The 13,148-nt window shown below is 45.0% G+C and overlaps 1 protein-coding gene across 3 annotated transcripts in view; it reads left to right on the top strand.

Moving 5' to 3' along the window:
* Window positions 1-13,148, top strand: part of NAV1 (neuron navigator 1) — a 283,952-nt gene that overhangs the window by 1,111 nt on the left and 269,693 nt on the right. The window lies entirely within an intron of this gene.

Below are 13,148 nucleotides of genomic sequence, written 5' to 3'. Positions count from 1 at the left end.
CAGAGCCGATAAAAACTGGTCATAGGATAAAGAAGCAGCCAAGTCTGCAGCGGGCAGAGGGGAGGCAGGAACTGGACCGGACGCGAGTGGCGGGTGGCGGGGGCGGTGTGTAGGGGTGACGTCCACCCGGCAGAGAGGGTTCCTTGTCCCCCGGAGCCGAACACAGGAAAATCAGCTGGTGAGTCAATGGGACTTTGTTAGGATAGTCACAGGGCGCAGCTGGCGCCGGCTTAAGGGAAGAGCTGGAACCCCCCTTGATAACATGCTGTTTATCTGGCTTCCTGTTTCAATGATTGGGATACCATTGGCTCGTTCAAATTCAATGCTGAGAAGCCTGTGGGCACGTTCGTTCACTGTGCAAAAGCAGAGGGCTCGCCTGGGTTTTCATCTGTGGGCTAGCTCTTGTTCCCTCTACCTGAAGTCCCCAGCAACTCACTTGTAATGGAACTAGAGACTTCGCAAAAAGAATGGCCTCCCCAGGAGGAGGATCTGACGATCTGACACTGCAGAGACCTTGGCTTCCTTTAGGCCAGAGATATGTATGATTCCAGCTTGCTTATAACATTTTTTTTTTTATCCTGCTTTGACTTTTTGTTGGTGTGTCTTTGGGATTGACCTAAGAAGGGAGACAGAGGGAACAGCTCTATGGATTTTGTCTTCTAAGATGAGCTTCCTAGTAGTATGTGCTTTCACCATCGGTTTTTAGGGGAAGTTTTCAATCATCAGTTTGTACTTCTCTATCTGGCTGTGTTGCTAACCACCCGAATGATCAGAGAGCAAATAATTCCTCACTTCTCTGTCCTGGTTTTCACTTCTGTAAAGTGGAGCCAGGAAAAAATCGCTACTGTTGGAAGAATGAAGAAGGTTTTTCAGATTTGGGCTCCAGCCCCTAGGGTCTATTGCCTGAACTTTCCAGGTGAAAGAGAACACCAGGTGAAAGAGAACACCATTTCCAGGTGAAAGAGAACAGCCCCTGATCTGAACTTCTTCAGCAGTTTATCTGATTTCCCTTGGGGCAGGTCTCACATTCTGCTTTGCATTTTTTATTTTTGTTAATTGTCAGTGTGCCATGCTTTGTATTTTAGATATTTGGGTGTTTGTGCACATGCCTATCTTCCTGTGAGTACCTTCCAGCCAAACACCCTATCTGACCACCCACAACACTCAGCACACAGTAGGCACTTTATAGATGTTTGCCAAACTAATAGAATTGGGGAGAAAAACTAAGTAGCATTCAAAGGCCTCCTATCTCACTTAAGTGCCATTTATTCATTCTTTGGGAATTAATATGCTCCCCCAGACCCCCTCCACCTCTTTTTCCCTCAAAAGCAGTCCATAAAAATGTTGATTTGCCCATGGGTAGGTAGGCAAGCTTTGAATATTTGGGCTTTTTCTGGGATCTGGCTTCTTTAATAAACCTTGGCCTGGGGAAATTGAAAACAAGAATGCTGTTTTGGCCAGGTGCGGTGGCTCACGCCCATAAGACAGGCGGATCACCTGAGGTCAGGAGTTCGAGGCCAGCCTGGACAACATGGTGAAACCCTGTCTCAACTAGAAATATGAAAATTAGCTGGGCGTGGTGGCGGGCACCTGTAATCTCAGCTACTCGTGAGGCTGAGACAGGAGAATTGCTTGAACCCAGGAGGCAGAGGTTGCAGTGAGCCGAGATCATGCCATTGCACTCCAGCCTGGGGGCCAAGAGTAAAATGCCATCTTTTTTTTTTTTTTTTTTTTTTAAAGAGTGCTGTTTTTCCTTCCTTGCCTAATCTAGCCCCCTCCTGAGTCCCTGTGAACCTCTGGTATCAACTCAGTTTGGGCCACTCAGTAGAAAGGAGTGGGCCTAGAATAGAAAAATCTCCTATCCATCTTTTACAATTTGTCTCTCTTTTTGCCTATTTCCAATCAGTGTCACTTCCCTCTTCTTTTAAAGTTCTTTTGACTTCTTGAAGGGTTTGGCCTTTAAGAAAAACCAGAATGTCAAAGTTAAAAGGATCTCCACTCCTCCCAACCCCTGCCCTTCTCCCCTTTACAGGCAAGAATCAAGGCCCACTGAAGGGAAGGGATGGGCTCAGAGCTACACAACTGGGGTACTGCAGAAGCCGGCCTAGAATGCAGGGCTCCTGGCTTTCAGTTTAGGGCTCGTTCCCTTTCAGCAAATCACTGGGAATTTTTATCTTCCTAGCATTTCCATCTCAGCAGATGTTACTTAGCTCTTAGCAAGAGAGAGGAACAGAAACATATTAGGGTCAAGACAGCCATCACTGTGATGGAACCATCTATCAGCTTTTCGAGTCTCTGGAACATGGAGAGCTAAGAAATGTGGCAATACTTAGCAAACACTTCGTCTTTCTGGCCCCTAGTCACACACAAAAAATAATAATTAAAAACACTTTTAGTTCCTTCTTCAACTTAAAAATACCGCTCCAACTAGTCTAGCGAAAAACACCCTCCACAGTAAACCGTTTCCTGGGCCTAATCTGTTCCCTTAACCTCCTGGGAAGGCTGACTCAGGCCTGATTTCCTCCGAGAGGCCTGCGATTTTGCTTCCCAGCTTCCTGTGACTCTTGAGACGTGAAGCGAGGCAGGATGGCTGAGACCCAGACCACTCTGACCTGCCTGTGGATGTGGTTCAGGTTCTTACACATGTCCTGTGCAGTTCACACTACCATCGCCATCAAATCTATTTGCTCTACTTAATTTTAATATGAGATGGACTAATATGCATACAAAATTAAAGGCGCTGATGCATGTGCCTCTGCCAAGGACCGTTACTAACAAGATGATTCCACTTCAAAAGACTGCAAGACTGTTCTGATATCCAATCCTCAGATGCTCTGAAAGCTTTCATAAATGGAATTGTTTCTTAATTTCCTTTTTGGCTTGTGCATTACTGGTGTGTAGAAACACAGCTGATTTTTGTGTGTTGATCTTGTCCCTTGCAATTTTGCTGAATTTATTAGCTCTAGTAGCTTTTTTGTTTCTGGATTCTTTGGGATTTTCTATACATAGGATCATGTCAACTGTGAATAGAAATAGTTTTGCGTCTTTCTTTCCAATTTGAATGATTTTTATTTATTTTTCTTGCCTAATTGCTCTGGCTAGAACTTTCAGTATAATGTTGAGTAGCAGTGGTGAAAGCAGACATCCTTCTCTTGTTCTTGATCTTAGGGGGATTTCTTGATATTAGCCCTTCACCAGTGAGTGTGATGTTAGCTGTGGGCTTTTCATAAATGTCCTTTGCATTGAGGAAATCATCTTCTATTTCTAGTTTTCTAAGCATTTTTTTTAATCACAAAAGGATGTTGAATTTTATGCCAAATGCTTGTTTTCTGTATCACTCGAGATAATCCTGTGGCTTGTTTTTTGTTTCCTTCATTGTATTAGTGTGGTGCATTACATTGATTGTTTTTCTTAAGTTGAACCACTCTTTTATTCCTGGGATAAATCCCTCTGAATTTTTTTTTTTATCTGCAAAGTTTCATTTTTTTTTCCTTTAAAAAGACAACAAAATTTGACTAAGTGCTAACATTTTACATTAGGATGGGTTGATGTATTTAATTATACTTTTCATTATAATTAGTGTACTTTAAACATTTAACAATTATATTATGGTAAATATGTATAACCTACAATTTACTATTTTAGCCACTTCTAAATGTACAGTTCAGTCGCATTAAATGCATTTGCATGTTGTATATCCATCACCAGCAGCCATCTCTGGATCTTTTTTACCTTCCCAAACTTAAACTCTGTACTCATTAAAGAGTAATTCTCCATTCCCCTTCCCTCCTCCCCAAGGCCCTGGCAACCACCATTTTACTTCCCATCTCTATGAATTTGTGAACATTTTTTAATAACTGGAAGTTAGGCATTAAAGGGTTAAAGGGCTTTATCTTCCTGTCTTCCAATTTCCCACCAACTCCCTCCAGCTGGAGGGGCCACCACTGGCCCTGATGCAGAGATGAACTGATTGCTGGTCATCCTGAGACTCAGAGGGCACCACGCCCAGCCTCAGCGCCAGCTTCATTTCCTCTAGCTCAGGGGTTCTCCATCTTGGTTGCACATTAGCACCACCTGGGGAGCTTTTAAAAATGACCAATTCCTGGGCCCATCCCCAGAGATTCAGCTTCACTTGGTTTGGAATGTGGCTTCAGTGTCTGTCATTTCTAAAAGCTCCCTAGGTGATTTTGATGCACTGTGAGGGTTGAGCTGATTTACTCCCTGGAACCCTTGACTGGTCACAGCTTTCAATGACGCAATTCCTTCCCCATCTGGTTGGTAATACTGACCCACTTTACATCCCTTCCCTGATTTTAAAATCCATTTGTAAATAGAATAAATGCCAACTTCCGTAAAATAAAACTTCCAAGTTGGAAAGAACCTTAAGTGTCATGTAGCTTTTTCTATTCTAGATACATCAAATCCCCCTAAAACATCCCCCTCAGAGGTCATCCAGCTTGGACACCTCTGTTGCTGGGGCATTCCCGCAACACTATGTTGAAATCATCTTATTCCATATTTGGACAGCTGTGTCTTTCAGAGTTCCTCCTTGTATTAATCTGTCATGGATATGACTTCCACCCATTGGTGAAACATCCCAAAAGCTTAGTGGGCTTCACCAAAATGCATCCCTGAATAAAGTGGAGGATATTCAAAATAAGTCATGCAGAATAAGTGTGATTGCCTACAGAGTGTCAGCCTTTCAATATTTGGGAACAACTACCATGCATCTGTACCCATCTTTTCTTCTCTGGTCTCAGCAGCCCCACTTCCTTCATATTTTCACTGGATGTGTCCCCAGGTTTTTTCAAGGAAGGTTGATATATGATGTAATAGCAAGATTGTGGACCGTGACATAACTGAGACTTGAACTCAAGGTTCAAACATTGACTTTGCACCTGAAGTCCTTAGCAAGATGAGCATTTAGGAAATATTGGCAATTGAAATTATATCCTCCACATGAGCATCATCGCTACACTCTGTGTGACCTTAGGCAGGCCATGGAATCTCGTAGAGACTCTGTTTCTTCCCCAGGAAAAGTGGAATGAAAATGCCTTACTCCTGGGACAATGTTTTCCAACTTGCCTCAGCTTTCAGTCCTAACCTCTTCCCTCTCCTCCTCGCCACTCCACAACCCCACACCTGCAACAGTGATTCCTATGATCTGGCAATTTCCAAAAATACAGTCAAAGAGTGATTGCTTGAATCAAGTGAGACCATGTCAGACCGGACTCAGTCTCTGGGGTGCTCAATGTGTGTGCTTCATAAATGCCAGATTTAATCTTTTTTCTTTTCTTCTTTTTTTTTTTTTTTAATTTGAGACAGAATCTCTCTGTCTGTCACCCAGGCATGTAGCTTTTTCTATTCCAGATACATGTTGGCCAGGCTGGTCTCAAACTCTTGGCCTCAAGTGATCTGCCTGCCTCTGCCTCCCAAAGTGTTGAGGATTACAGGCATGAGCCACTACGCCCAACCTCATCCTATTTCTTACCTTCCTCATTATATACATCACCCTTAAAATGCTAGTTTCTCTTGTTTGAAGGTGTCATGTCCAGAATGAGGTGCACCACTCCATTTATGAGCTTACTGGCACAGGTTAGCCATAGGCAGATCACCTATTTATTATCAGATAGACAAAGCAGATTTTCTTTTCAATTTGTAGATTGCCCCTGAAAACCAGAGAACTGGCCTGATGCAGAAGGGATAAATGAAGGCATAAAGGAACGAGAGTCTGACTGTATCTTTGCTCTTTACTGTTTGTTGTTTAGTTATTTCATCTTGTTTTGGTGTTATCTAACTTTCTGGTAGACTTCAAGCATAGCACAGAATAGGTCCATAATAAATGATTGCAAGAGTCAGTTACCGGTGCCTTTTTCCCAGTTCATTGGTGCAGATAATTGAGTTGACTGGGAAGGAGTTTCTGGGTTCTGGGTAATGCCAAGATACCAACTGCTTTCTTCCTGCTTTTCCTTTGACAAAGGAGAGACAGCTGATGAGACACACGGTTAGGGGGCCCCAGCCAGGACCCACACGAAGCAGCTGCCTGCCTCGTCTCTCATCTGGGACCATTCTGTACGGCCCCTCTGGCTCTCCTTCCCCAGAGCTTCAGGAGGAGGGCTGGATTGCATGGCACACCCTGCACTATTGTGTGCTGCCCATTGGACCCCAGCTTTTCGTGCTCTTCATCACCCTCTGGGTATAGTCCGCTTTACCAAGTAGATTTAGAAGGTGTCAGCCACACTTACCCCTACCTCACTGGGTGAGTCTGTGGAAGCTGCACCCTCAGGGCCCATGCCTAGTTCCCAGGGGGAGGGGAAAGGGCTACATGACAGTTAAGGTGCTTTCCTATGGTGGAAGTTACCCCCACACCCAAGGTTTTATTTTGAAAACTGTCAGGTAAGTAGAGAAGGTGAAAGACTGACTAGTACGATGAATGTCTACATTCACTGATTGTTGACATTTTGCTAGATTGCTCTCTATATAGATCAATATATATAATATTTTTCTGAGCCATTTAAAAGTAATTTGTTGCCAGGCCCAGTGGCTCACACCTGTAATCCCAGCACTTTGGGAGGCCAAGGTGGGTGGGTCACGAGATCAGGAGATCTAGACCATCCTGGTCCAACATGGTAAAACTCCGTCTCTACTAAAAATACAAAAATTAGCCAGGCATGGTGGTGGGTGCCTGTCATCCCAGCTACTCAGGGGGCTGAGGCAGGAGAATCACTTGAACCAGGGAGGCAGAGGTTGCAGTGAGCCGAGATGGCACCACTGCACTCCAGTCTGGGAGATAGAGCGAAGCTCTGTCTCAAAAAAAAAAAAAAAAAAAAAGCAATTTGTTGACATCATGATACTTAACCCTTCAACACTGAAGCATGTTATTTCCAAAGAACAAGGACTTTTTTTTTTTTTTTGAGATGGAGTTTCGCTCTTGTTGCCCGAGCTGGAGTGCAATAGCACGATCTCAGCTCACCGTAACCTCCATCTCCCAGGTTCAAGCGATTCTTCAGCCTCAGCCTCCCGAGTAGCTGGGATTACAGGCATGCGCCACCATGCCTGGCTAATTTTTTTGTAATTTTAGTAGAGACAGGGTTTCTCCATGTTGGTCAGGCTGGTCTCAAACTCCCGACCTCAGGTGATATGCCCACCTCGGCCTCCCAAAGTGCTGGGATTACAGGTGTGAGCCATCACACCCGGCCAAACAACGACATTCTTCTATGAAGCTACAGTACCACAGTCATACCCATTAATACTGGATTTAACAGAATTGTTTAATATATGGCCATAATCATATTTTCCAGTAGTTTCCCAAATGCCTTTTTGAGAGTGCTGTATACTTTTTCTCAAACCATAGCCTGCTGAGTTAAGGCCTAAATTGAAATTTTCTCTCTCAGCCAAAGGGAAATAAGGTCATGATCCCTAAAATTGGGATAGTGATCCACAGGAGGAGAAGCACTTTGACTTATATCATTTCATGTAATCGTTCCAACAACTTGGCAAGATAGGTACTAGTATTCTCTCTATTTTACTGGTTAGGAAATTGCAGTTCAGAGAGTTATCTAAGTTGCCCAAATAGTATGAGCCATTATTACCACTCCATGCTACATGTCATATGTAATGATAGAAAAATAAGAGGTTATATTTGTAAAAACCTGCGTCATTCACATTCCACACATTCTGTATCCTCTTCACTAGGTCTTTTTTAAAAATTATTATTATTTTTTGAGATGGAGTCTTGCTCTGTTGCCCAGGCTAGAGTGCAGTGGCGTGATCTCGGCTCACTGCAACCTCCACCTCCCAGGTTCGAGCAATTCTCTGCCTCAGCCATCCGGGTAGCTGGGATTACAGGCACATGCCACCATGCCCGGCTAATTTTTGTATTTTCATTAGTGACGGAGTTTCACTATCTTCGCCAGGCTGGTCTGGAACTCCTGACCTTGTGATCTACCCACCTCGCCCTCCCAAAGTGCTGAAATTACAGGCGTGAGCCACTGTGCCTGGCCCACTAGGTCTTATGAGGTGTTTAGCACATGCTATGTCGTCCCCATTTGACAGAGGAGGAAAGTGAGGCTCTAAGGCTGGGATTTAATGATATTTATGTAGTCATGATCATGTAAATGACATTTACTGATAATCTTTAAGCAGAGCTCAATATACTTAGCTGTAGTTGCTGGGCAGGCTGTAAATAGCTATCAATAAAGGTGTAACTGCCAAGGCAGGAGGATTGCTTGAGGCCAGAATTCAAGACCAGCCTGAGAAACCTAGCAAGACTCACCCCCCAATCTGTACAAAACATTAAAAAATTAGCTGGGCGTGATGGTGCATGCCTATAGTATGGTCCTCCTGCCACAGCTACTTGGGAAGCTGATGCAGGAGGATCAACCACTTGATCCCAGCCAGGAGTTTGAGGTTGCAGTGAGCTATGATTGCACGACTGCACTCCAGCCTGGGTGACAGAGCAAGATCCCATCTCTTAAAACAATAAAAATGGCCGGGCGCGGTGGCTCACGCTTGTAATCCCAGCACTTTGGGAGGCCGAGGCGGGCGGATCACGAGGTCAGGAGATCGAGACCACGGTGAAACCCCGTCTCTACTAAAAATACAAAAAAATTAGCCGGGTTTGGTGGCGGGCGCCTGTAGTCCCAGCTACTCGGAGAGGCTGAGGCAGGAGAATGGCGTGAACCCGGGAGGCGGAGCTTGCAGTGAGCCGAGATTGCGCCACTGCACTCCAGCCTGGGTGACAGAGCGAGACTCCGTCTCAAAAAAATAAATAAATAAATAAAAATAAATAAATAAGTGAATAAAGGTGTTACTGACTGAAGAAGAGAGGTAGAAGAGGGAAAAGGAGGGTCTCAAATACTCTCCTCTTCTACCGAGGGGATTCAAGAGTCTGTCAAAGTGTTAGAAAACAAGAAACCAAATTTTAAGATCAAAGGTACAAGATAACTCATAAAAGTAACTAAAATCAAATATTAGGAGGAAGAAAAGGAGAAAGAGAGTCGGGTTTAGTGTAAGTGCTCTAAACTTGTCTAACTTCTTTAGTAATGATAGATATTGTCTACAGGTGACAAAACAGGGAATAGTTATTAGTATGTTATCTAGAGTTTACATGGATAACCACCAAAGGAGCTAATAACAGAAAACTATTTGGACAATAGAATGGAGTTGGGAAGAGGTGGGACAGGAAACTGTTGCTTGTTATTATAAGGTCTTCTGTACAATTTGATGATGACCACCCAAAATAGTAGTGAGGAAGGCAAGCTTTAGATTCAGATATTCTAGTTTCCTTTCTTTCTCTCTTTCTCTCTTTCTGTCTTTCTTTCTTTCTTTTTTTAGACAAGGTCTCACTCTGTCACCCAGGCTGGAGTGCAGTGGAACAATCACAGCGCATTGCAGCCTCAACCTCCCCAGGCTCAGATGATCCTCCCACCGCAGCCTCCCAAGTAGCTGGTTTTACAGGCATGTACCACCACGCCTGGCTAATTTTTGCATTTTTTGTACAGACAGGGTTTTGCCATATTGCCCAGTCTGGTCTCAAACTCTTAGGCTCAAGCGATCCACCTGCTTCAACCTCCCAAAGTTCTGGGATTACAGGCACACACCAATGCGCCTGGCCTTCTGGTTTCTAAATACACAGAGGTGAGCAGGACAAAAGGTGCCTGGCCTGAGAGGAAGCTTTTCTGCAGAGAGAGGACTGTCTTAAGACCTGCGTGCCAGCCGGGCTCAGTGGCTCACGCCTGTAATCCCAGCACTTCGGGAGGCTGAAGCAGACAGATCACGAGGTCAGGAGATCGAGACCATCCTGGCTAACATGGTGAAACCCCGTCTCTACTAAAAATACAAAAAAATTAGCCGGGTGTGGTGGCGGGCACCTGTAGTCCCAGCTACTCGGGAGGCTGAGGCAGGAGAATGGTGTGAACCCAGGAGGCGGAGCTTACAGTGAGCCAAGATCACGCCACTGCACTCCAGCCTGGGCGACAGAGCAAGACTCCATCTCAAAAAAAACAAAAAAAACCAAAAAAACAACAAAAAAAACCTGGGTGCCCACTGGGCATGCTCACCCAGAAAGAGCCCCAGAATGCAGCATGCCCAGAAGGATGCACCCACACCCTACATCCCACGTGAATTGCTAAATTTTTGTTGTAATTTAAAAATACATATATAATTTCACTTTTTTTTTTTTTAAGAGACAGGGTCTCAACCTGTCGCCCAGGCTGGAGTGCAGTGGCACCAATGCAGCTCACTGCAGCCTTGACTTCCAGGGCTCAAGTGATCCTCCTGCCTCAGCCTCCTAAGCAGCTCGGACCACAGGTGCCCGCCACCACACCCGGCTAATTTTTGTATATTTTGTAGAGATGGGGTCTCACTATGTTACCCAGGTTAGTCCCAAACTCCTGGCCTCAGGATTGCTTCCCACCTTGGCCTCCCAAAGCATTTGGATTACAAGTGTGAGCCACCATCCTTGGCCTATAATTTCACTTTTAAAAGTATTTGGTTATCAGCAATTCATTTATTAATAATTTTAAATTGGCCATTTATTGGTAACCCTGAACATATGCAGAAATTACTGGATCAGAAGAAAAATTTTACCTATAAGTTATTTTCAAATAGAATGCATTTTTGTGAAAGCTAAAGTTAAGTATTGAAGAAGTTGACACAATGTTACATTTTATACATGTTTGAATAAATCCTGATTAACTTCAATTTTGTAGTTTTATGTTTGTATTTTGGAACCCAGGGCCTCTGAAAAGCTCCTCGGCTCTGCCCCTTCTGTCCTGGGAACATGTGGAGTGGGTGGTCTGTGTATGGCCCTGAAGGTGTCTCTGGGCAAATGTTTGAGACCCACACCACTCTGGAGCAGTCACAACCTGACCCTGAGGATGGAGGTTGGCTTGACTGAAGTTCCATGACCTAAATCCCATCCTGCTATCAGAGTTCTTCCTCAGGCCTTCACTGCAAAGGTTCCTCCGGTCTACTCTATGGTCCATGCTGAATGACTTCATATCCATCCTCTCGCTTACTCTTCATGGCAACCTTATGAGGTGGGCAGGACAAATATTTCCCTTTCTGTAGATGTCAAAATTGGACTCAGAGAGGCTAAGTAACTTACCCAAAGCCACATAACTTTAGGGAATGAGTTGGGGAACCCAAGTCTTCCAACTCCTGGTCTTTGTCCTTTCCAATACACTCCAGGGTCATGTATAGCAGAAGGGGCCAGTGGACTGGTGTCTTTCTTTTTCTTTTTTTTTTTTTTTTTCCTTGAGAAAGGCTCTTACTTTTTTGCCCAGACTAGAGTGCAGTGATGCAATCATAGCTTACTGTAGCCTCAACCTCTCAGGCTCAAGTGATCTTCCCATCTCAGCCTCCTGAGTACCTGGGATTACAGGAGCACACCACCATACTTGACTAACTTTAACATTTTTTGTAGAGACAAAGTCTCGCTATGTTGCCCAGGCTGGTTTGGAACTCCGAGGCTCAAGTGATCTTCCCATCTCGGCCTCCCAAAGTGCTGGGATTACAAACATGAGCCACCTCGCCCAGCGCCACAGTGTCTTTAATGGCTCATAGAACTTAACCACAGACATCATGTCTGTAATACAAATGCAGAAATCATATTGAGCTTTTAAATTTACTTTGTTATCGCATTATTTTGACAAGTCCTTAAGATTTATTTTTCAATAAAAGCTACTTTAAAGTACATCACCAATTTTATCACTCCTGCTCGTTTTTACCCAGTCGAAAAAACAATGTAAAAGTGTTATGTTTTGAGGTTCTGTTTCTCATTTTCTCATTGGAGTTGAAAATTACCATTGTGCATGAATTTAGGCCTGTGTTAGGCTGGCAACTCATTAAAACTCCTCTGCTTTTTAGCTGGTCTGGAGCGAATAAGCCGGCCCCTCCCAATTTACACATCTCCTGTGAGATCCAGTGTCTCTCTGTCACTCATTACCAATCTCTTTACTGAATGTCATCACAAAGATGCCACATCACCCCTCTTAGTCATCTCCCCACTTCCTCTTGCTGGCCATGGCCAGAAAGAAATCAGGGGCCGTAGGGAGGTCTAGAAAGTGACCACAGAGTTGGGGGTGGCTGTGGGAAGTGGATGGGAATGGCCACTGCTGAGCTGGCCACAGAGACTGTGACAAAGACAAAGGCCTCTGTGTTTGGGATGGCAGGGAGGGGGCCAGAGGCCGAGTCGAGGCCAGCAGGCTGATAGTCTGGGAAAGGCCTCCCAGGGCAGAGGAAAGCCCACGAGGCCACTCTGAGTTGGCCGCTCTTAGCACTTGGAAGTAGCTTAGTTGGGTCCTGGTACACAGTAGGGGTTCAGCAAACATTTGCTGATTGATTACTTGGCAGGGTGGCGGGGTTGAGGGTAAGGGATGCCTTTAAGCTGAGGTAGGTAAGGGAATGTCCTTTCCCTTTCTCCTGCCCACGGGAGCACTGCAGGTGCTGAATTTCCCTGGCTTGTTTACAGGGCACCTCTTTGCTTCCTCGACCTCTCCCTGATATTGGGCCTCTGACGTGTGTGGGGTAATGCACAGGCTTTGGAGTCAGCCTGACCCGGGTTCCTACAACCTCCCTGAGCCTCAATTTTCTCGTCTGTAAAATGGGGGCAATAATACTCAGGCCAGGGAATTGTGAAGATCATCCTAGAAGGTGTTAAGCACCCTCTGGCCTAGAACAAATGTTGGTCATTCTCATGGTCCTTAATCTGGAGGCCCCGTGGCTCACTGCACCCCCATGTATAAAATAAATTCTTGATCCACTGAACGTACACCAGACAGGCAAAGGGATGGAGCGAAGCCAAGGATGCCTCATTTAGCTCCAGCCATGCAGACTATACTTCAGGGTAGATTTATCCCCAAATGGATGTTTACGTATCAGACGGGGGATGCTTCCCTGTCTGAGGGTCAGATGGACGGATGGAAGGGTTGTCCGTGGTGCTGGCTCTAAGATATATGGTCCCTCGGGCCCCTCTGGACTCCAGACTGCAGGCCTCCAGGGGACGAGGGGGGCAGAGTGGCCTGGGGTTTTGTTTGGCAACACTGGCCTATTATCTGGCCCAGGCTGTGTTTCCAGGGCATTATAAATAGCACTCACTTCACTCTGGAAGGAGGAGCCGCAGATGTGGCTGAGGCAAAATATAT

The sequence above is a fragment of the Hylobates moloch genome, unplaced genomic scaffold, assembly GCF_009828535.3.
Source record: "Hylobates moloch isolate HMO894 unplaced genomic scaffold, HMol_V3 SCAFFOLD_18, whole genome shotgun sequence".
Taxonomy (NCBI): Eukaryota; Metazoa; Chordata; class Mammalia; order Primates; family Hylobatidae; genus Hylobates; species Hylobates moloch.
Note: the sequence above shows the minus strand (reverse complement) of the source record. Positions and strands in the feature narration are given on the sequence as shown.